Below are 22,938 nucleotides of genomic sequence, written 5' to 3'. Positions count from 1 at the left end.
GGTCTGGTGGTGATGCTGCTGGGGTCTGGTGGTGGAAGCTCCTGGGGTAAGGTGATGGAAGCTGCTGGGGTCTGGTGGTGGAAGCTCCTGGGGTCTGCTGGTGATACTGCTTGGGTCTGGTGGTGGAAGCTCCTGGGGTCTGGTGGTGGAGCTAGTAGGGTCTGGTGGTGATGCTGCTGGGGTCTGGTGATGGAAACTCCTGGGGTTTGGTGGTGGAAGCTCCTGGGGTCTGCTGGTGATGCTTCTGGGGTCTGGTGGTGGAAGCTTCTGGGGTCTGGTGGTGGAAGCTCCTGGGGTCTGGTGGTGATGCTGCTGTCGTCTGGTGGTGGAGCTAGTGGGGTCTGGTGGTGGAAGCTTACTGATGTCAATTTAAAGTGCTTTTATTCTTCTTTTAACACTTTGATAAAACACCGTGAAAACTAAAGTGAAACACAATGAGAAAACAGTCATTTCAATTAATATTATTCAAAACACACACAGCATATTATATTAATAACTTAAATATCTGTTAATTTTACTTATGTAACCTAACTCTTTAAGTTTCACAATACAAAATAATACAAACTCAAATGGTAAACATAACCAATCATAGCTTTCTTTCTTTCTTTCTTTCTTTCTTTCTTTCTTTCTTTCTTTCTTTCTTTCTTTCTTTCTTTCTTTCTTTCTTTCTTTCTTTCTTTCTTTCTTTCTTTCTTTCTTTCTTTCTTTCTTTCTTTCTTTCTTTCTTTCTTTCTTCTCTCTCTCCCTCCATGTGTGTTTCGCTCTAAATTCGTGTTTGTGCGTCTCTCTAATTCCTCCCCCCAGCGGACAACACCCGGCTTTCGGAGGTTCCTATCTAAATATTTACAGCGTCCTTTACACTCCCACCAAATTACGCGTTGATTTATGGCCTATGTACAGATATTGAGTATGCCACACCTCTAGCTGAATAAATCAATGGTAATTTCAATGTCATGTCGATATAGCATCTACCTTGAGACACAGGGAGTTTAACTGCTTTCCTCTAACTTGAGAGACCAGGGTTGCTGCTTTCTACTACTGTAAAACAACTAACTTCTGGATTGGGCGTTCAACAACAGATGGCTTGCTGAGGCATTCACCTGCTTTCCCCAGCCTACGTTCACCTATCTGTATGGTAGCTTTTCTGACAAGTCCATATTCATTCTTGCATACGTCCAAAACTCTGGCAAGCTTCCACTCATTACGACGAGCATCCTCTTGAACGATGACGATGTCATTGACTTGCACACTCCGCCTTGGGGCTTGCCACTTCTGCCTGAGGGAAATTCCAGCTAGATACTCTTTCCTCCATCTGCACCAAAACTGCTCAGAAAGATATTGCACCCGCCTCCATCTTTTCCTGACATATAAATCCTCTTTGACAAATTTGCCTGGTGGCGGCAGTGGGACAGAGGACTTCATCGTGAGCAGATGATTTGGTGTCAGGGGTTCCAGGCTTGTGGCATTGATAAATGCATCCGTAGTCATGTCTTCCAGTATCTCTATGTGTACTGCTCTGGAGCAGAGACACGTGAAGAGCAAACCATTCCGCTTTTGTTCCTTGCAGCCTCGCTTAGTATGAAAGGGACCAAAACAATCCATACCACAGAATGAGAATGGCGGTGCAGGTTCGATGCGATCTGTTGGAGGATCTGCCATTCGTTGTTGTTCTGTGGGTCTTCGTGTTTTTCTGCAGGTCACACACTGCCTTATGTAACTGGCGGCCGCTTTACTGCCTCCGATGATCCAGTATCCATTGGCCCTGACTTCATTGAAGGTTTGCCCTCTTCCTTGATGCTGGGTCTTTTCATGGCAGTAGCTTAGGATAAGGCGTGTCACATCACCATCACTCGGTAAGATTAATGGGTGTCTCACATCGAAGGGCGAGGATGCTCTCCTCAATCGTCCTCCTACTCTAAGTAGGCCATCGTGAAGCTCTGGGTCTAGCTGGTAGAATGGATGATTGCGCAAGAGCTTTCCAGATTTTTGGCTCATGATGAGCAGCTCTTCTTTGAAGGCCTCTTGCTGTACAAGTTTGACAAGAGTAAGTGAAGCTTGCCTTCTTTCTTCTACATTTAGAGGCTCTGTTTTCTAAGATCTCTCAGCCAGTCGGTGTATACGTGCCACAACGTTCACAGCCGTGGTCCATTTTGAGAATCGTGACAGCCGATCCAAAAAACTGTCCTGCTTTTCAGCCAGCGTGTTCAGCACTTGTACTGCCTTGACCTCGGGGTCTCCCACCAACAGCTCTTATGTGCTTTGTTTGATATCAAGCTCTTTTTCCCAAAGGAACTTGGGTCCTTGGAACCAGTTTGAGTTGATCAGGTCTGATACTCTGAGGCCTCTTGAGGCATGATCGGCGGGGTTCTGATTTGTGTCAACATAATGCCACTGTTGCGGGTTGGTTTTTTCGCGAATACTCCTATTTGCTCTAATCACAGCAGCTGGTGTCACAGCAGGCAGCTCTCTGACGGATATGCGATTACACAGCCCTGTCACATCCTTGGAGTTCACACTCTGGGGCACACTCCCGACGATACTCCAGCCCAGGTCAGTCTTTATGGCATAGGGTTCACTATCGCCTCCTGTAATGACTTGACGTGGTGCTAGTGCTCTGGAGCAGTCGTAGCCTATCAGTAATCCGACCCCACAATCCTTCAGTGGGGCCATTTCATGGGCTATGGCTGCAAGGTGATTCCACTTGTTAGCAGTCTCAGAGGTGGGAATGTGAGCTCGTTCAAGTGGAATGAAGTCCCTGGAGTAGGCAGGAGGTAGGCTGATGGTGGTCTCTGAGGAATATCCTCGAACTTTAATTCCACTGACTCTCTGACTTTCTATGGTTGAGTCCTTTCCCATCATGGTGGAGAGCTTGAGTTTCACTGGTTCCCCTGCTGCTTGGAGCCTTTCACACACCTCTTGATCGACGAAGGTTTTACTGCTCTGAGTATCCAGTAATGCGTAAGCTAAGGTCTCTGGTCCAGTGGTAGTTGATGATGAGATCCATACTGGGACTATCATTGATGTGCTGCCGTCCTCACCTCCATTCACACTGCATGATAGCGCAGAAGTATTTCCTACTGTGTTCTGAGCTCCTTGCGAAGACGATTTCTCCGCAGGCAGGCGATCTTCATGTAATGGAGTAGGATGGCTCTTTTTACATTTGCTGCACGTGGCTTTCTTTTCACAGTCTTTTGAGTTATGGCCTTTCCTCAGGCACGCAAAGCACAGATTGTTGACTCTGACAAACTTTTGCTTTTCTTCTAAAGAGATTGCCATCAGCTTTTGTGTACATACAGTAAATACATTTCACTGGCACTGAGTTGTGTGTGAATATGTAACCTTTCTTGGCGTCATTACTAGAGTGGTATTTGACTGTGGTGCTTGGAGTGTCTGAGGTCTGTACATTGGTGGCAAAGGTGTTTGCCTTTGGACGCTTAGTTTCTCTTGTCTGCTTTTCTTCAGCGGGCTTCAGGGCGTACAGTGAAGAGACTGGGTTGCATGCTATACGTGCCTCTTTTGAAATGAAGGAAGCAAACTCCTTAAAGCTGGGGTAGTCTTTGCCTTGATCCAGCTGCTCAGTAACGCGGCGATTCCACCTTGAAGTTACCCACTCGGGGAGTTTGACTAACATCTTCTGATTCTCTTCGCAGTCATTAAGTACCTGCAGACCTTTGACATGAGGCATAGGACTATCACATGCTTGTAGAAAGTCACTGAATTCTCTAAGTTTTACACACTCCTTTGCACCGATCTTGGGCCACCCGTTGAGCTTCTCTCTGTATGCACACTGCACCACAAAGGAGTGGCCATATCTAGCATTTAACTTCTCCCATGCTTGTTGATAGGCTTCATTATCTGTTCTATAGAAGGTACCTTCCAATACTGACCTCGTCTCTCCAGCAACGTACCTCTGCAGGTAGAACAGCTTGTCGACAGCATTGGAGCAGCGTCTATCTATGAGAGCTTTGAAGCTGGTGCTCCACTGTATGAATTTTAATGGGTCACCGTAGAATACACCAGGTTCAATTCGCTGGGCCCGTGCCTCTCCCTCCCCTTACCCCCCTAGGCTGCACTTGTAAATAAGAAATTTGTTCTTAAATTGCTTTCCTGGTTAAATAAAGGTTAAATAAAAAAATAAATAAAAGGTTCTGGAACTGGAAGTCGGGTGAGTACAACTGAATCACTTAGGGCCTGCAGTAATGATGTTTCATTGTTAGGAGCTTCTTGACCTCCTTTGCAGGAGCCTGTGGGACTGGGATCCATCAGGTTGCTGCATGCTGAGCTACATCTTTGACCATTTCCCCTTGACTCTTCATCAGTGTACACTTTAAGCTTGGCTTCTATAGCCTCAAGATCTCGTTGTTGCTCAAGTCGTTTCAATTCTTGACGCTGTGCGTTGATGAGGTTTTCATTTTTGAATTCAACCTTTTTTGCAGCTAACTGAGCAGCTGTCTCAGCTCTCTTGGTTGCTATGCTTGGTGTCTCTGAGGCAGCTTTGTAGCTGCTAGCAACAGATGATCTGGAAGCTGTGGATCCATAAATGGATTTAGCATAGTCCTTATCCAGTAGCAAACGTAGCCTTGGCTTTTCCTCTTCTGCATCGAAGTCCTCTCCTACTTCAGACAGGCGTATTTTCATTAATTGCATTAAATCTCCTGTCACTGCTGTGCAGGCATCTATCTTTCGCCTTACTTCTTGAGAAGGACTTGATTTTTCTCGTACATTTCCATATTCTACTTTGGTTATAGCCTCAAGCTTCTCAAGAGATTCCATCATCTCACACAGGTCTCGATCAGAGCATTCATGTTTTAGACTCTTAGGGACATTTCTAACATGGGCTTTCCATTTCTCGTATGCTGAGTAGAACTTCTTTTCTCTTTGAGCTATTTGCTGCTCTGTCAACTCTAGCATCTTTGGTGTCAAATGTCTCTCACGTGAGGACTTCCTTGGCCCTGCCTTTGGTGCAGCTGTATCTTGCTCTTTAGGCTTGTCTTCACTATCTGACACCTCTGATGGCTCTACCTCTAGCGCTTCTAGATTATTATCACCAACAAATCAATGACTTATATTATTTGACTTATCTTCAACTCTCTATGAGAGGTAATACAAGCTGCAGCATTATTATAATGCTGTAATATAATGCTTTAACTCCAACAAATAAGCGCTTCTAAATTATTATCACCAACAAATCAATGACTTATATTAAATGACTTATCTTCAACTCCATATAAGAGGTATTTCAAGCTGCAGCTGCCACTTACGGCCATACCAGCCTGGATGCGCCCGATTTGTCTGATCTCGGAAGCTAAGCAGGATCGGGCCTGGTTAGTACTTGGATGGGAGACCGCCTGGGAATACCAGGTGCTGTAAGCTTTTTCTACCAGCAGAGAGCGCTCTCGCTCAATCTACCCACACATATTTCAATGTGGTAACAGCGACAGCTCACATCCTAAAGCGATTTGCACATGGTTAAGGCACTTTAACTCCAACAAATAAGCACTTTTAAATTATTATCACCAACAAATCAATGACTTATATTACATGACTTATCTTCATCTTCTAAGAGGTATTTCAAGCTGCAGCTGACACATACGTCCATACCAGCCTGGATGTTCCCGATCTCATCTGATCTCGGAAGCTAAGCAGGGTAGGGCGTGGTTAGTACTTGGATGGGAGACCGCCTGGGAATACCAGGTGCTCTAAGCTTTTTCAACCAGCAGAGAGCGCTCTCGCTTAATCTACCCACACATATTTCAACATGGTAACAGCGACAGCTCACATCCTAAAGCGTTTTGCACATGGTTGAGGCACTTTAACTCTAACAAATAAGCGCTTCTAAATTATTATCACCAACAAATCAATGACTTATATTATATGACTTATCTTCAACTCCATATAAGAGGTATTTCAAGCTACAGCTTCCGCTTACGGCCATACCAGCCTGGATGCGCCCGATCTCGTCTGAAAACATCCTAAAGCGTTTTGCACATGGTTGAGGCACTTTAACTCTAACAAATAAGCGCTTCTAAATTATTATCACCAACAAATCAATGACTTATATTATATGACTTATCTTCAACTCCATATAAGAGGTATTTCAAGCTACAGCTTCCGCTTACGGCCATACCAGCCTGGATGCGCCCGATCTCGTCTGATCTTGGAAGCTAAGCAGGGTCAGGCCTGGTTAGTACTTGGATGGGAGACCGACTGGGAATACCAGGTGCTGTAAGCTTTTTCTACCAGCAGAGAGCGCTCTCGCTCAATCTACCCACACATATTTCAATGTTTTAACAGCGACCGATCACATTCTACAGCTTTTTGGACATTGTTAATGCACTTAGGGTTAGGGTTAGGGTTAGGGTTAGATTAAGGGGGTGAAATGAGGTAAGGTCCCTGGGATCTTTCGCGTATAACTTTTGATGGGAAGGTCCTAGAGCTTTCAAACCTGGTCGCGTCAGACCTATTTCGGTGTCTAGCTTTCCAACGAGCCCACCCCCGACCTTCTACGACTTTGGGAAGTGGGAGAAAATCTCAAAGAAAAGTTTAAATCTTAAATATCTCAGCTTTTGAAGGTCATAGAGACTCGGGGTTGGTCTTGTTGGAGAGCTAGACCACGAAATGTGTCCGACGGATTCGGGTTTCGAAGCTCTACGACGCTCCGTTCAAGAGATATAGGGCAAAACGTCCCCCCATAGGAAATGAATGGGAGCGAAAAGATGTAAAAATAAGTGTTTTGTCCAAAAACGACCCTCCAGAAAGTGTTTAGGAGCACGTTTCAGGTCATTTTGAATTGTTTGCTTCTCTTTCTGATGACTGATTTTCTATTTATTTTACCTCTATTTGGTTAGGGTAAGTATAACGGACATCGTAAATGCTGGACTCTTTAGTCTGGCCTCAGTGGTCCTTGGGATTCCCAGAATGGGTGTACCCAGCACAACTTACTCCTGTGTGGTAAGGCAGGAGTATGCTGTGCTGGATTAGGGTTAGGGTTAGATTAAGGGGGTAAAATGAGGTATGGGCTATAGCCCATTCGCTAATAAGGGTTAGGGTAGGGTTAGGGTTGGGGTTGGGGTTAGGGTTTTTGGTTAGGGTTTAGGGTTAGGGTTAGGGTTTAGGGTTAGATTAAGGGGGTGAAATGAGGTATGGGTAAATCGCCCATCCGCTAATAACTTTTGATAGGAAGGTCCTAGAGCTTCGAAACCTGCTCGCGTCAGACATAATTCGCGGTCTGGCTTTCCATCGAGCCCACCCCCGACCTTCTACGACTTTGGGAAGTGGGAGAAAATCTCAAAGAAAAGTTTAAATCTTAAATATCTCAGCTTTTGAAGGTCATAGAGACTCGGGGTTGGTCTTGTTGGAGAGCTAGACCACGAAATGTGTCCGACGGATTCGGGTTTCGAAGCTCTACGACGCTCCGTTCAAGAGATATAGGGCAAAACGTCCCCCCATAGGAAATGAATGGGAGCGAAAAGATGTAAAAATAAGTGTTTTGTCCAAAAACGACCCTCCAGAAAGTGTTTAGGAGCACGTTTCAGGTCATTTTGAGTTGTTTGCTTCTCTTTCTGATGACTGATTTTCTATTTATTTTACCTCTATTTGGTTAGGGTAAGTATAACGGACATCGTAAATGCTGGACTCTTTAGTCTGGCCTCAGTGGTCCTTGGGATTCCCAGAATGGGTGTACCCAGCACAACTTACTCCTGTGTGGTAAGGCAGGAGTATGCTGTGCTGGATTAGGGTTAGGGTTAGATTAAGGGGGTAAAATGAGGTATGGGCTATAGCCCATTCGCTAATAAGGGTTAGGGTAGGGTTAGGGTTGGGGTTGGGGTTGGGGTTAGGGTTTTTGGTTAGGGTTTAGGGTTAGGGTTAGGGTTTAGGGTTAGATTAAGGGGGTGAAATGAGGTATGGGTAAATCGCCCATCCGCTAATAACTTTTGATAGGAAGGTCCTAGAGCTTCGAAACCTGCTCGCGTCAGACATAATTCGCGGTCTGGCTTTCCATCGAGCCCACCCCCGACCTTCTACGACTTTGGGAAGTGGGAGAAAATCTCAAAGAAAAGTTTAAATCTTAAATATCTCAGCTTTTGAAGGTCATAGAGACTCGGGGTTGGTCTTGTTGGAGAGCTAGACCACGAAATGTGTCCGACGGATTCGGGTTTCGAAGCTCTACGACGCTCCGTTCAAGAGATATAGGGCAAAACGTCCCCCCATAGGAAATGAATGGGAGCGAAAAGATGTAAAAATAAGTGTTTTGTCCAAAAACGACCCTCCAGAAAGTGTTTAGGAGCACGTTTCAGGTCATTTTGAGTTGTTTGCTTCTCTTTCTGATGACTGATTTTCTATTTATTTTACCTCTATTTGGTTAGGGTAAGTATAACGGACATCGTAAATGCTGGACTCTTTAGTCTGGCCCCAGTGGTCCTTGGGATTCCCAGAATGGGTGTACCCAGCACAACTTGCTCCTGTGTGGTAAGGCAGGAGTATGCTGTGCTGGGTTAGGGTTAGATTAAGGGGGTAAAATGAGGTATGGGCTATAGCCCATTCGCTAATAAGGGTTAGAGTAGGGTTAGGGTTAGGGTTAGGGTTTTTGGTTAGGGTTTAGGGTTAGGGTTAGGGTTTAGGGTTAGATTAAGGGGGTGAAATGAGGTATGGGTAAATCGCCCATCCGCTAATAACTTTTGATAGGAAGGTCCTAGAGCTTCGAAACCTGCTCGCGTCAGACATAATTCGCGGTCTGGTTTTCCATCGAGCCCACCCCCGACCTTCTACGACTTTGGGAAGTGGGAGAAAATCTCAAAGAAACGTTTAAATCTTAAATATCTCAGCTTTTGAAGGTCATAGAGACTCGGGGTTGGTCTTGTTGGAGAGCTAGACCACGAAATGTGTCCGACGGATTCGGGTTTCGAAGCTCTACGACGCTCCGTTCAAGAGATATAGGGCAAAACGTCCCCCCATAGGAAATGAATGGGAGCGAAAAGATGTAAAAATAAGTGTTTTGTCCAAAAACGACCCTCCAGAAAGTGTTTAGGAGCACGTTTCAGGTCATTTTGAGTTGTTTGCTTCTCTTTCTGATGACTGATTTTCTATTTATTTTACCTCTATTTGGTTAGGGTAAGTATAACGGACATCGTTAATGCTGGACTCTTTAGTCTGGCCTCAGTGGTCCTTGGGATTCCCAGAATGGGTGTACCCAGCACAACTTACTCCTGTGTGGTAAGGCAGGAGTATGCTGTGCTGGATTAGGGTTAGGGTTAGATTAAGGGGGTAAAATGAGGTATGGGCTATAGCCCATTCGCTAATAAGGGTTAGGGTAGGGTTAGGGTTGGGGTTGGGGTTAGGGTTTTTGGTTAGGGTTTAGGGTTAGGGTTAGGGTTTAGGGTTAGATTAAGGGGGTGAAATGAGGTATGGGTAAATCGCCCATCCGCTAATAACTTTTGATAGGAAGGTCCTAGAGCTTCGAAACCTGCTCGCGTCAGACATAATTCGCGGTCTGGCTTTCCATCGAGCCCACCCCCGACCTTCTACGACTTTGGGAAGTGGGAGAAAATCTCAAAGAAAAGTTTAAATCTTAAATATCTCAGCTTTTGAAGGTCATAGAGACTCGGGGTTGGTCTTGTTGGAGAGGTAGACCACGAAATATGTCCGACGGATTCGGGTTTCGAAGCTCTACGACGCTCCGTTCAAGAGATATAGGGCAAAACGTCCCCCCATAGGAAATGAATGGGAGCGAAAAGATGTAAAAATAAGTGTTTTGTCCAAAAACGACCCTCCAGAAAGTGTTTAGGAGCACGTTTCAGGTCATTTTGAGTTGTTTGCTTCTCTTTCTGATGACTGATTTTCTATTTATTTTACCTCTATTTGGTTAGGGTAAGTATAACGGACATCGTTAATGCTGGACTCTTTAGTCTGGCCTCAGTGGTCCTTGGGATTCCCAGAATGGGTGTACCCAGCACAACTTACTCCTGTGTGGTAAGGCAGGAGTATGCTGTGCTGGATTAGGGTTAGGGTTAGATTAAGGGGGTAAAATGAGGTATGGGCTATAGCCCATTCGCTAATAAGGGTTAGGGTAGGGTTAGGGTTGGGGTTGGGGTTAGGGTTTTTGGTTAGGGTTTAGGGTTAGGGTTAGGGTTTAGGGTTAGATTAAGGGGGTGAAATGAGGTATGGGTAAATCGCCCATCCGCTAATAACTTTTGATAGGAAGGTCCTAGAGCTTCGAAACCTGCTCGCGTCAGACATAATTCGCGGTCTGGTTTTCCATCGAGCCCACCCCCGACCTTCTACGACTTTGGGAAGTGGGAGAAAATCTCAAAGAAACGTTTAAATCTTAAATATCTCAGCTTTTGAAGGTCATAGAGACTCGGGGTTGGTCTTGTTGGAGAGCTAGACCACGAAATGTGTCCGACGGATTCGGGTTTCGAAGCTCTACGACGCTCCGTTCAAGAGATATAGGGCAAAACGTCCCCCCATAGGAAATGAATGGGAGCGAAAAGATGTAAAAATAAGTGTTTTGTCCAAAAACGACCCTCCAGAAAGTGTTTAGGAGCACGTTTCAGGTCATTTTGAGTTGTTTGCTTCTCTTTCTGATGACTGATTTTCTATTTATTTTACCTCTATTTGGTTAGGGTAAGTATAACGGACATCGTTAATGCTGGACTCTTTAGTCTGGCCTCAGTGGTCCTTGGGATTCCCAGAATGGGTGTACCCAGCACAACTTACTCCTGTGTGGTAAGGCAGGAGTATGCTGTGCTGGATTAGGGTTAGGGTTAGATTAAGGGGGTAAAATGAGGTATGGGCTATAGCCCATTCGCTAATAAGGGTTAGGGTAGGGTTAGGGTTGGGGTTGGGGTTAGGGTTTTTGGTTAGGGTTTAGGGTTAGGGTTAGGGTTTAGGGTTAGATTAAGGGGGTGAAATGAGGTATGGGTAAATCGCCCATCCGCTAATAACTTTTGATAGGAAGGTCCTAGAGCTTCGAAACCTGCTCGCGTCAGACATAATTCGCGGTCTGGCTTTCCATCGAGCCCACCCCCGACCTTCTACGACTTTGGGAAGTGGGAGAAAATCTCAAAGAAAAGTTTAAATCTTAAATATCTCAGCTTTTGAAGGTCATAGAGACTCGGGGTTGGTCTTGTTGGAGAACCCTAACCCTAACCCTAACCCCACGAAATGTGTCCGACGGATTCGGGTTTCGAAGCTCTACGACGCTCCGTTCAAGAGATATAGGGCAAAACGTCCCCCCATAGGAAAATGAATGGGAGCGAAAAGATGTAAAAATAAGTGTTTTGTCCAAAAACGACCCTCCAGAAAGTGTTTAGGAGCACGTTTCAGGTCATTTTGAGTTGTTTGCTTCTCTTTCTGATGACTGATTTTCTATTTATTTTACCTCTATTTGGTTAGGGTAAGTATAACGGACATCGTTAATGCTGGACTCTTTAGTCTGGCCTCAGTGGTCCTTGGGATTCCCAGAATGGGTGTACCCAGCACAACTTACTCCTGTGTGGTAAGGCAGGAGTATGCTGTGCTGGATTAGGGTTAGGGTTAGATTAAGGGGGTAAAATGAGGTATGGGCTATAGCCCATTCGCTAATAAGGGTTAGGGTAGGGTTAGGGTTGGGGTTGGGGTTAGGGTTTTTGGTTAGGGTTTAGGGTTAGGGTTAGGGTTTAGGGTTAGATTAAGGGGGTGAAATGAGGTATGGGTAAATCGCCCATCCGCTAATAACTTTTGATAGGAAGGTCCTAGAGCTTCGAAACCTGCTCGCGTCAGACATAATTCGCGGTCTGGTTTTCCATCGAGCCCACCCCCGACCTTCTACGACTTTGGGAAGTGGGAGAAAATCTCAAAGAAACGTTTAAATCTTAAATATCTCAGCTTTTGAAGGTCATAGAGACTCGGGGTTGGTCTTGTTGGAGAGCTAGACCACGAAATGTGTCCGACGGATTCGGGTTTCGAAGCTCTACGACGCTCCGTTCAAGAGATATAGGGCAAAACGTCCCCCCATAGGAAATGAATGGGAGCGAAAAGATGTAAAAATAAGTTTTGTCCAAAAACGACCCTCCAGAAAGTGTTTAGGAGCACGTTTCAGGTCATTTTGAGTTGTTTGCTTCTCTTTCTGATGACTGATTTTCTATTTATTTTACCTCTATTTGGTTAGGGTAAGTATAACGGACATCGTAAATGCTGGACTCTTTAGTCTGGCCCCAGTGGTCCTTGGGATTCCCAGAATGGGTGTACCCAGCACAACTTGCTCCTGTGTGGTAAGGCAGGAGTATGCTGTGCTGGGTTAGGGTTAGATTAAGGGGGTAAAATGAGGTATGGGCTATAGCCCATTCGCTAATAAGGGTTAGGGTAGGGTTAGGGTTAGGGTTAGGGTTTTTGGTTAGGGTTTAGGGTTAGGGTTAGGGTTTAGGGTTAGATTAAGGGGGTAAAATGAGGTATGGGTAAATCGCCAATCCGCTAATAACTTTTGATAGGAAGGTCCTAGAGCTTCGAAACCTGCTCGCGTCAGACATAATTCGCGGTCTGGCTTTCCATCGAGCCCACCCCCGACCTTCTACGACTTTGGGAAGTGGGAGAAAATCTCAAAGAAAAGTTTAAATCTTAAATATCTCAGCTTTTGAAGGTCATAGAGACTCGGGGTTGGTCTTGTTGGAGAGCTAGACCACGAAATGTGTCCGACGGATTCGGGTTTCGAAGCTCTACGACGCTCCGTTCAAGAGATATAGGGCAAAACGTCCCCCCATAGGAAATGAATGGGAGCGAAAAGATGTAAAAATAAGTGTTTTGTCCAAAAACGACCCTCCAGAAAGTGTTTAGGAGCACGTTTCAGGTCATTTTGAGTTGTTTGCTTCTCTTTCTGATGACTGATTTTCTATTTATTTTACCTCTATTTGGTTAGGGTAAGTATAACGGACATCGTAAATGCTGGACTCTTTAGTCTGGCCCCAGTGGTCCTTGGGATTCCCAGAATGGGTGTACCCAGCACAACTTGCTCCTGTGTGGTAAGGCAGGAGTATGCTGTGCTGGGTTAGGGTTAGATTAAGGGGGTAAAATGAGGTATGGGCTATAGCCCATTCGCTAATAAGGGTTAGAGTAGGGTTAGGGTTAGGGTTAGGGTTTTTGGTTAGGGTTTAGGGTTAGGGTTAGGGTTTAGGGTTAGATTAAGGGGGTGAAATGAGGTATGGGTAAATCGCCCATCCGCTAATAACTTTTGATAGGAAGGTCCTAGAGCTTCGAAACCTGCTCGCGTCAGACATAATTCGCGGTCTGGTTTTCCATCGAGCCCACCCCCGACCTTCTACGACTTTGGGAAGTGGGAGAAAATCTCAAAGAAACGTTTAAATCTTAAATATCTCAGCTTTTGAAGGTCATAGAGACTCGGGGTTGGTCTTGTTGGAGAGCTAGACCACGAAATGTGTCCGACGGATTCGGGTTTCGAAGCTCTACGACGCTCCGTTCAAGAGATATAGGGCAAAACGTCCCCCCATAGGAAATGAATGGGAGCGAAAAGATGTAAAAATAAGTGTTTTGTCCAAAAACGACCCTCCAGAAAGTGTTTAGGAGCACGTTTCAGGTCATTTTGAGTTGTTTGCTTCTCTTTCTGATGACTGATTTTCTATTTATTTTACCTCTATTTGGTTAGGGTAAGTATAACGGACATCGTTAATGCTGGACTCTTTAGTCTGGCCTCAGTGGTCCTTGGGATTCCCAGAATGGGTGTACCCAGCACAACTTACTCCTGTGTGGTAAGGCAGGAGTATGCTGTGCTGGATTAGGGTTAGGGTTAGATTAAGGGGGTAAAATGAGGTATGGGCTATAGCCCATTCGCTAATAAGGGTTAGGGTAGGGTTAGGGTTGGGGTTGGGGTTAGGGTTTTTGGTTAGGGTTTAGGGTTAGGGTTAGGGTTTAGGGTTAGATTAAGGGGGTGAAATGAGGTATGGGTAAATCGCCCATCCGCTAATAACTTTTGATAGGAAGGTCCTAGAGCTTCGAAACCTGCTCGCGTCAGACATAATTCGCGGTCTGGCTTTCCATCGAGCCCACCCCCGACCTTCTACGACTTTGGGAAGTGGGAGAAAATCTCAAAGAAAAGTTTAAATCTTAAATATCTCAGCTTTTGAAGGTCATAGAGACTCGGGGTTGGTCTTGTTGGAGAACCCTAACCCTAACCCTAACCCCACGAAATGTGTCCGACGGATTCGGGTTTCGAAGCTCTACGACGCTCCGTTCAAGAGATATAGGGCAAAACGTCCCCCCATAGGAAAATGAATGGGAGCGAAAAGATGTAAAAATAAGTGTTTTGTCCAAAAACGACCCTCCAGAAAGTGTTTAGGAGCACGTTTCAGGTCATTTTGAGTTGTTTGCTTCTCTTTCTGATGACTGATTTTCTATTTATTTTACCTCTATTTGGTTAGGGTAAGTATAACGGACATCGTTAATGCTGGACTCTTTAGTCTGGCCTCAGTGGTCCTTGGGATTCCCAGAATGGGTGTACCCAGCACAACTTACTCCTGTGTGGTAAGGCAGGAGTATGCTGTGCTGGATTAGGGTTAGGGTTAGATTAAGGGGGTAAAATGAGGTATGGGCTATAGCCCATTCGCTAATAAGGGTTAGGGTAGGGTTAGGGTTGGGGTTGGGGTTAGGGTTTTTGGTTAGGGTTTAGGGTTAGGGTTAGGGTTTAGGGTTAGATTAAGGGGGTGAAATGAGGTATGGGTAAATCGCCCATCCGCTAATAACTTTTGATAGGAAGGTCCTAGAGCTTCGAAACCTGCTCGCGTCAGACATAATTCGCGGTCTGGTTTTCCATCGAGCCCACCCCCGACCTTCTACGACTTTGGGAAGTGGGAGAAAATCTCAAAGAAACGTTTAAATCTTAAATATCTCAGCTTTTGAAGGTCATAGAGACTCGGGGTTGGTCTTGTTGGAGAGCTAGACCACGAAATGTGTCCGACGGATTCGGGTTTCGAAGCTCTACGACGCTCCGTTCAAGAGATATAGGGCAAAACGTCCCCCCATAGGAAATGAATGGGAGCGAAAAGATGTAAAAATAAGTTTTGTCCAAAAACGACCCTCCAGAAAGTGTTTAGGAGCACGTTTCAGGTCATTTTGAGTTGTTTGCTTCTCTTTCTGATGACTGATTTTCTATTTATTTTACCTCTATTTGGTTAGGGTAAGTATAACGGACATCGTAAATGCTGGACTCTTTAGTCTGGCCCCAGTGGTCCTTGGGATTCCCAGAATGGGTGTACCCAGCACAACTTGCTCCTGTGTGGTAAGGCAGGAGTATGCTGTGCTGGGTTAGGGTTAGATTAAGGGGGTAAAATGAGGTATGGGCTATAGCCCATTCGCTAATAAGGGTTAGGGTAGGGTTAGGGTTAGGGTTAGGGTTTTTGGTTAGGGTTTAGGGTTAGGGTTAGGGTTTAGGGTTAGATTAAGGGGGTAAAATGAGGTATGGGTAAATCGCCAATCCGCTAATAACTTTTGATAGGAAGGTCCTAGAGCTTCGAAACCTGCTCGCGTCAGACATAATTCGCGGTCTGGCTTTCCATCGAGCCCACCCCCGACCTTCTACGACTTTGGGAAGTGGGAGAAAATCTCAAAGAAAAGTTTAAATCTTAAATATCTCAGCTTTTGAAGGTCATAGAGACTCGGGGTTGGTCTTGTTGGAGAGCTAGACCACGAAATGTGTCCGACGGATTCGGGTTTCGAAGCTCTACGACGCTCCGTTCAAGAGATATAGGGCAAAACGTCCCCCCATAGGAAATGAATGGGAGCGAAAAGATGTAAAAATAAGTGTTTTGTCCAAAAACGACCCTCCAGAAAGTGTTTAGGAGCACGTTTCAGGTCATTTTGAGTTGTTTGCTTCTCTTTCTGATGACTGATTTTCTATTTATTTTACCTCTATTTGGTTAGGGTAAGTATAACGGACATCGTAAATGCTGGACTCTTTAGTCTGGCCCCAGTGGTCCTTGGGATTCCCAGAATGGGTGTACCCAGCACAACTTGCTCCTGTGTGGTAAGGCAGGAGTATGCTGTGCTGGGTTAGGGTTAGATTAAGGGGGTAAAATGAGGTATGGGCTATAGCCCATTCGCTAATAAGGGTTAGAGTAGGGTTAGGGTTAGGGTTAGGGTTTTTGGTTAGGGTTTAGGGTTAGGGTTAGGGTTTAGGGTTAGATTAAGGGGGTGAAATGAGGTATGGGTAAATCGCCCATCCGCTAATAACTTTTGATAGGAAGGTCCTAGAGCTTCGAAACCTGCTCGCGTCAGACATAATTCGCGGTCTGGTTTTCCATCGAGCCCACCCCCGACCTTCTACGACTTTGGGAAGTGGGAGAAAATCTCAAAGAAACGTTTAAATCTTAAATATCTCAGCTTTTGAAGGTCATAGAGACTCGGGGTTGGTCTTGTTGGAGAGCTAGACCACGAAATGTGTCCGACGGATTCGGGTTTCGAAGCTCTACGACGCTCCGTTCAAGAGATATAGGGCAAAACGTCCCCCCATAGGAAATGAATGGGAGCGAAAAGATGTAAAAATAAGTGTTTTGTCCAAAAACGACCCTCCAGAAAGTGTTTAGGAGCACGTTTCAGGTCATTTTGAGTTGTTTGCTTCTCTTTCTGATGACTGATTTTCTATTTATTTTACCTCTATTTGGTTAGGGTAAGTATAACGGACATCGTTAATGCTGGACTCTTTAGTCTGGCCTCAGTGGTCCTTGGGATTCCCAGAATGGGTGTACCCAGCACAACTTACTCCTGTGTGGTAAGGCAGGAGTATGCTGTGCTGGATTAGGGTTAGGGTTAGATTAAGGGGGTAAAATGAGGTATGGGCTATAGCCCATTCGCTAATAAGGGTTAGGGTAGGGTTAGGGTTGGGGTTGGGGTTAGGGTTTTTGGTTAGGGTTTAGGGTTAGGGTTAGGGTTTAGGGTTAGATTAAGGGGGTGAAATGAGGTATGGGTAAATCGCCCATCCGCTAATAACTTTTGATAGGAAGGTCCTAGAGCTTCGAAACCTGCTCGCGTCAGACATAATTCGCGGTCTGGCTTTCCATCGAGCCCACCCCCGACCTTCTACGACTTTGGGAAGTGGGAGAAAATCTCAAAGAAAAGTTTAAATCTTAAATATCTCAGCTTTTGAAGGTCATAGAGACTCGGGGTTGGTCTTGTTGGAGAGGTAGACCACGAAATATGTCCGACGGATTCGGGTTTCGAAGCTCTACGACGCTCCGTTCAAGAGATATAGGGCAAAACGTCCCCCCATAGGAAATGAATGGGAGCGAAAAGATGTAAAAATAAGTGTTTTGTCCAAAAACGACCCTCCAGAAAGTGTTTAGGAGCACGTTTCAGGTCATTTTGAGTTGTTTGCTTCTCTTTCTGATGACTGATTTTCTATTTATTTTACCTCTATTTGGTTAGGGTAAGTATAACGGACATCGTTAATGCTGGACTCTTTAGTCTGGCCTCAGTGGTCCTTGGGATTCCCAGAATGGGTGTACCCAGCACAACTTACTCCTGTGTGGTAAGGCAGGAGTATGCTGTGCTGGATTAGGGTTAGGGTTAGATTAAGGGGGTAAAATGAGGTATGGGCTATAGCCCATTCGCTAATAAGGGTTAGGGTAGGGTTAGGGTTGGGGTTGGGGTTAGGGTTTTTGGTTAGGGTTTAGGGTTAGGGTTAGGGTTTAGGGTTAGATTAAGGGGGTGAAATGAGGTATGGGTAAATCGCCCATCCGCTAATAACTTTTGATAGGAAGGTCCTAGAGCTTCGAAACCTGCTCGCGTCAGACATAATTCGCGGTCTGGTTTTCCATCGAGCCCACCCCCGACCTTCTACGACTTTGGGAAGTGGGAGAAAATCTCAAAGAAACGTTTAAATCTTAAATATCTCAGCTTTTGAAGGTCATAGAGACTCGGGGTTGGTCTTGTTGGAGAGCTAGACCACGAAATGTGTCCGACGGATTCGGGTTTCGAAGCTCTACGACGCTCCGTTCAAGAGATATAGGGCAAAACGTCCCCCCATAGGAAATGAATGGGAGCGAAAAGATGTAAAAATAAGTGTTTTGTCCAAAAACGACCCTCCAGAAAGTGTTTAGGAGCACGTTTCAGGTCATTTTGAGTTGTTTGCTTCTCTTTCTGATGACTGATTTTCTATTTATTTTACCTCTATTTGGTTAGGGTAAGTATAACGGACATCGTTAATGCTGGACTCTTTAGTCTGGCCTCAGTGGTCCTTGGGATTCCCAGAATGGGTGTACCCAGCACAACTTACTCCTGTGTGGTAAGGCAGGAGTATGCTGTGCTGGATTAGGGTTAGGGTTAGATTAAGGGGGTAAAATGAGGTATGGGCTATAGCCCATTCGCTAATAAGGGTTAGGGTAGGGTTAGGGTTGGGGTTGGGGTTAGGGTTTTTGGTTAGGGTTTAGGGTTAGGGTTAGGGTTTAGGGTTAGATTAAGGGGGTGAAATGAGGTATGGGTAAATCGCCCATCCGCTAATAACTTTTGATAGGAAGGTCCTAGAGCTTCGAAACCTGCTCGCGTCAGACATAATTCGCGGTCTGGCTTTCCATCGAGCCCACCCCCGACCTTCTACGACTTTGGGAAGTGGGAGAAAATCTCAAAGAAAAGTTTAAATCTTAAATATCTCAGCTTTTGAAGGTCATAGAGACTCGGGGTTGGTCTTGTTGGAGAACCCTAACCCTAACCCTAACCCCACGAAATGTGTCCGACGGATTCGGGTTTCGAAGCTCTACGACGCTCCGTTCAAGAGATATAGGGCAAAACGTCCCCCCATAGGAAAATGAATGGGAGCGAAAAGATGTAAAAATAAGTGTTTTGTCCAAAAACGACCCTCCAGAAAGTGTTTAGGAGCACGTTTCAGGTCATTTTGAGTTGTTTGCTTCTCTTTCTGATGACTGATTTTCTATTTATTTTACCTCTATTTGGTTAGGGTAAGTATAACGGACATCGTTAATGCTGGACTCTTTAGTCTGGCCTCAGTGGTCCTTGGGATTCCCAGAATGGGTGTACCCAGCACAACTTACTCCTGTGTGGTAAGGCAGGAGTATGCTGTGCTGGATTAGGGTTAGGGTTAGATTAAGGGGGTAAAATGAGGTATGGGCTATAGCCCATTCGCTAATAAGGGTTAGGGTAGGGTTAGGGTTGGGGTTGGGGTTAGGGTTTTTGGTTAGGGTTTAGGGTTAGGGTTAGGGTTTAGGGTTAGATTAAGGGGGTGAAATGAGGTATGGGTAAATCGCCCATCCGCTAATAACTTTTGATAGGAAGGTCCTAGAGCTTCGAAACCTGCTCGCGTCAGACATAATTCGCGGTCTGGTTTTCCATCGAGCCCACCCCCGACCTTCTACGACTTTGGGAAGTGGGAGAAAATCTCAAAGAAACGTTTAAATCTTAAATATCTCAGCTTTTGAAGGTCATAGAGACTCGGGGTTGGTCTTGTTGGAGAGCTAGACCACGAAATGTGTCCGACGGATTCGGGTTTCGAAGCTCTACGACGCTCCGTTCAAGAGATATAGGGCAAAACGTCCCCCCATAGGAAATGAATGGGAGCGAAAAGATGTAAAAATAAGTTTTGTCCAAAAACGACCCTCCAGAAAGTGTTTAGGAGCACGTTTCAGGTCATTTTGAGTTGTTTGCTTCTCTTTCTGATGACTGATTTTCTATTTATTTTACCTCTATTTGGTTAGGGTAAGTATAACGGACATCGTAAATGCTGGACTCTTTAGTCTGGCCCCAGTGGTCCTTGGGATTCCCAGAATGGGTGTACCCAGCACAACTTGCTCCTGTGTGGTAAGGCAGGAGTATGCTGTGCTGGGTTAGGGTTAGATTAAGGGGGTAAAATGAGGTATGGGCTATAGCCCATTCGCTAATAAGGGTTAGGGTAGGGTTAGGGTTAGGGTTAGGGTTTTTGGTTAGGGTTTAGGGTTAGGGTTAGGGTTTAGGGTTAGATTAAGGGGGTAAAATGAGGTATGGGTAAATCGCCAATCCGCTAATAACTTTTGATAGGAAGGTCCTAGAGCTTCGAAACCTGCTCGCGTCAGACATAATTCGCGGTCTGGCTTTCCATCGAGCCCACCCCCGACCTTCTACGACTTTGGGAAGTGGGAGAAAATCTCAAAGAAAAGTTTAAATCTTAAATATCTCAGCTTTTGAAGGTCATAGAGACTCGGGGTTGGTCTTGTTGGAGAGCTAGACCACGAAATGTGTCCGACGGATTCGGGTTTCGAAGCTCTACGACGCTCCGTTCAAGAGATATAGGGCAAAACGTCCCCCCATAGGAAATGAATGGGAGCGAAAAGATGTAAAAATAAGTGTTTTGTCCAAAAACGACCCTCCAGAAAGTGTTTAGGAGCACGTTTCAGGTCATTTTGAGTTGTTTGCTTCTCTTTCTGATGACTGATTTTCTATTTATTTTACCTCTATTTGGTTAGGGTAAGTATAACGGACATCGTAAATGCTGGACTCTTTAGTCTGGCCCCAGTGGTCCTTGGGATTCCCAGAATGGGTGTACCCAGCACAACTTGCTCCTGTGTGGTAAGGCAGGAGTATGCTGTGCTGGGTTAGGGTTAGATTAAGGGGGTAAAATGAGGTATGGGCTATAGCCCATTCGCTAATAAGGGTTAGAGTAGGGTTAGGGTTAGGGTTAGGGTTAGGGTTTTTGGTTAGGGTTTAGGGTTAGGGTTAGGGTTTAGGGTTAGATTAAGGGGGTGAAATGAGGTATGGGTAAATCGCCCATCCGCTAATAACTTTTGATAGGAAGGTCCTAGAGCTTCGAAACCTGCTCGCGTCAGACATAATTCGCGGTCTGGCTTTCCATCGAGCCCACCCCCGACCTTCTACGACTTTGGGAAGTGGGAGAAAATCTCAAAGAAAAGTTTAAATCTTAAATATCTCAGCTTTTGAAGGTCATAGAGACTCGGGGTTGGTCTTGTTGGAGAGCTAGACCACGAAATGTGTCCGACGGATTCGGGTTTCGAAGCTCTACGACGCTCCGTTCAAGAGATATAGGGCAAAACGTCCCCCCATAGGAAATGAATGGGAGCGAAAAGATGTAAAAATAAGTGTTTTGTCCAAAAACGACCCTCCAGAAAGTGTTTAGGAGCACGTTTCAGGTCATTTTGAGTTGTTTGCTTCTCTTTCTGATGACTGATTTTCTATTTATTTTACCTCTATTTGGTTAGGGTAAGTATAACGGACATCGTAAATGCTGGACTCTTTAGTCTGGCCCCAGTGGTCCTTGGGATTCCCAGAATGGGTGTACCCAGCACAACTTACTCCTGTGTGGTAAGGCAGGAGTATGCTGTGCTGGGTTAGGGTTAGATTAAGGGGGTAAAATGAGGTATGGGCTATAGCCCATTCGCTAATAAGGGTTAGGGTAGGGTTAGGGTTAGGGTTAGGGTTAGGGTTTTTGGTTAGGGTTTAGGGTTAGGGTTAGGGTTTAGGGTTAGATTAAGGGGGTAAAATGAGGTATGGGTAAATCGCCAATCCGCTAATAACTTTTGATAGGAAGGGCCTAGAGCTTCGAAACCTGCTCGCGTCAGACATAATTCGCGGTCTGGCTTTCCATCAAGCCCACCCCCGACCTTCTACGACTTTGGGAAGTGGGAGAAAATCTCAAAGAAAAGTTTAAATCTTAAATATCTCAGCTTTTGAAGGTCATAGAGACTCGGGGTTGGTCTTGTTGGAGAGCTAGACCACGAAATGGGTCCGACGGATTCGGGTTTCGAAGCTCTACGACGCTCCGTTCAAGAGATATAGGGCAAAACGTCCCCCCATAGGAAATGAATGGGAGCGAAAAGATGTAAAAATAAGTGTTTTGTCCAAAAACGACCCTCCAGAAAGTGTTTAGGAGCACGTTTCAGGTCATTTTGAGTTGTTTGCTTCTCTTTCTGATGACTGATTTTCTATTTATTTTACCTCTATTTGGTTAGGGTAAGTATAACGGACATCGTAAATGCTGGACTCTTTAGTCTGGCCCCAGTGGTCCTTGGGATTCCCAGAATGAGTGTACCCAGCACAACTTGCTCCTGTGTGGTAAGGCAGGAGTATGCTGTGCTGGGTTAGGGTTAGATTAAGGGGGTAAAATGAGGTATGGGCTATAGCCCATTCGCTAATAAGGGTTAGGGTAGGGTTAGGGTTAGGGTTAGGGTTTTTGGTTAGGGTTTAGGGTTAGGGTTAGGGTTTAGGGTTAGATTAAGGGGGTAAAATGAGGTATGGGTAAATCGCCAATCCGCTAATAACTTTTGATAGGAAGGTCCTAGAGCTTCGAAACCTGCTCGCGTCAGACATAATTCGCGGTCTGGCTTTCCATCAAGCCCACCCCCGACCTTCTACGACTTTGGGAAGTGGGAGAAAATCTCAAAGAAAAGTTTAAATCTTAAATATCTCAGCTTTTGAAGGTCATAGAGACTCGGGGTTGGTCTTGTTGGAGAGCTAGACCACGAAATGTGCCCGACGGATTCGGGTTTCGAAGCTCTACGACGCTCCGTTCAAGAGATATAGGGCAAAACGTCCCCCCATAGGAAATGAATGGGAGCGAAAAGATGTAAAAATAAGTGTTTTGTCCAAAAACGACCCTCCAGAAAGTGTTTAGGAGCACGTTTCAGGTCATTTTGAGTTGTTTGCTTCTCTTTCTGATGACGGATTTTCTATTTATTTTACCTCTATTTGGTTAGGGTAAGTATAACGGACATCGTAAATGCTGGACTCTTTAGTCTGGCCCCAGTGGTCCTTGGGATTCCCAGAATGAGTGTACCCAGCACAACTTGCTCCTGTGTGGTAAGGCAGGAGTATGCTGTGCTGGGTTAGGGTTAGATTAAGGGGGTAAAATGAGGTATGGGCTATAGCCCATTCGCTAATAAGGGTTAGGGTAGGGTTAGGGTTAGGGTTAGGGTTTTTGGTTAGGGTTTAGGGTTAGGGTTAGGGTTTAGGGTTGGA

General features: G+C 45.4%; 2 non-coding genes and 1 pseudogene across 2 annotated transcripts; all 3 read left to right on the top strand.

Moving 5' to 3' along the window:
• Positions 1-5,255: 5,255 nt before the first annotated feature.
• Positions 5,256-5,373, top strand: LOC133458847 (5S ribosomal RNA). Its single transcript, XR_009783971.1, has one exon. It is a non-coding gene; the product is annotated as a 5S ribosomal RNA (ribosomal RNA).
• Positions 5,374-5,587: 214 nt separating this feature from the next.
• LOC133458851 (5S ribosomal RNA) lies at positions 5,588-5,706 on the top strand (annotated as a pseudogene).
• Positions 5,707-6,113: 407 nt separating this feature from the next.
• On the top strand, positions 6,114-6,232 carry LOC133458922 (5S ribosomal RNA). The gene has a single exon (XR_009784038.1). It is a non-coding gene; the product is annotated as a 5S ribosomal RNA (ribosomal RNA).
• Positions 6,233-22,938: the final 16,706 nt, after the last annotated feature.

The sequence above is a fragment of the Cololabis saira genome, chromosome 13 (genome assembly GCF_033807715.1).
Source record: "Cololabis saira isolate AMF1-May2022 chromosome 13, fColSai1.1, whole genome shotgun sequence".
Lineage (NCBI taxonomy): Eukaryota > Metazoa > Chordata > Actinopteri > Beloniformes > Belonidae > Cololabis > Cololabis saira.
This window is presented reverse-complemented; position numbering and strand designations above follow the sequence as displayed.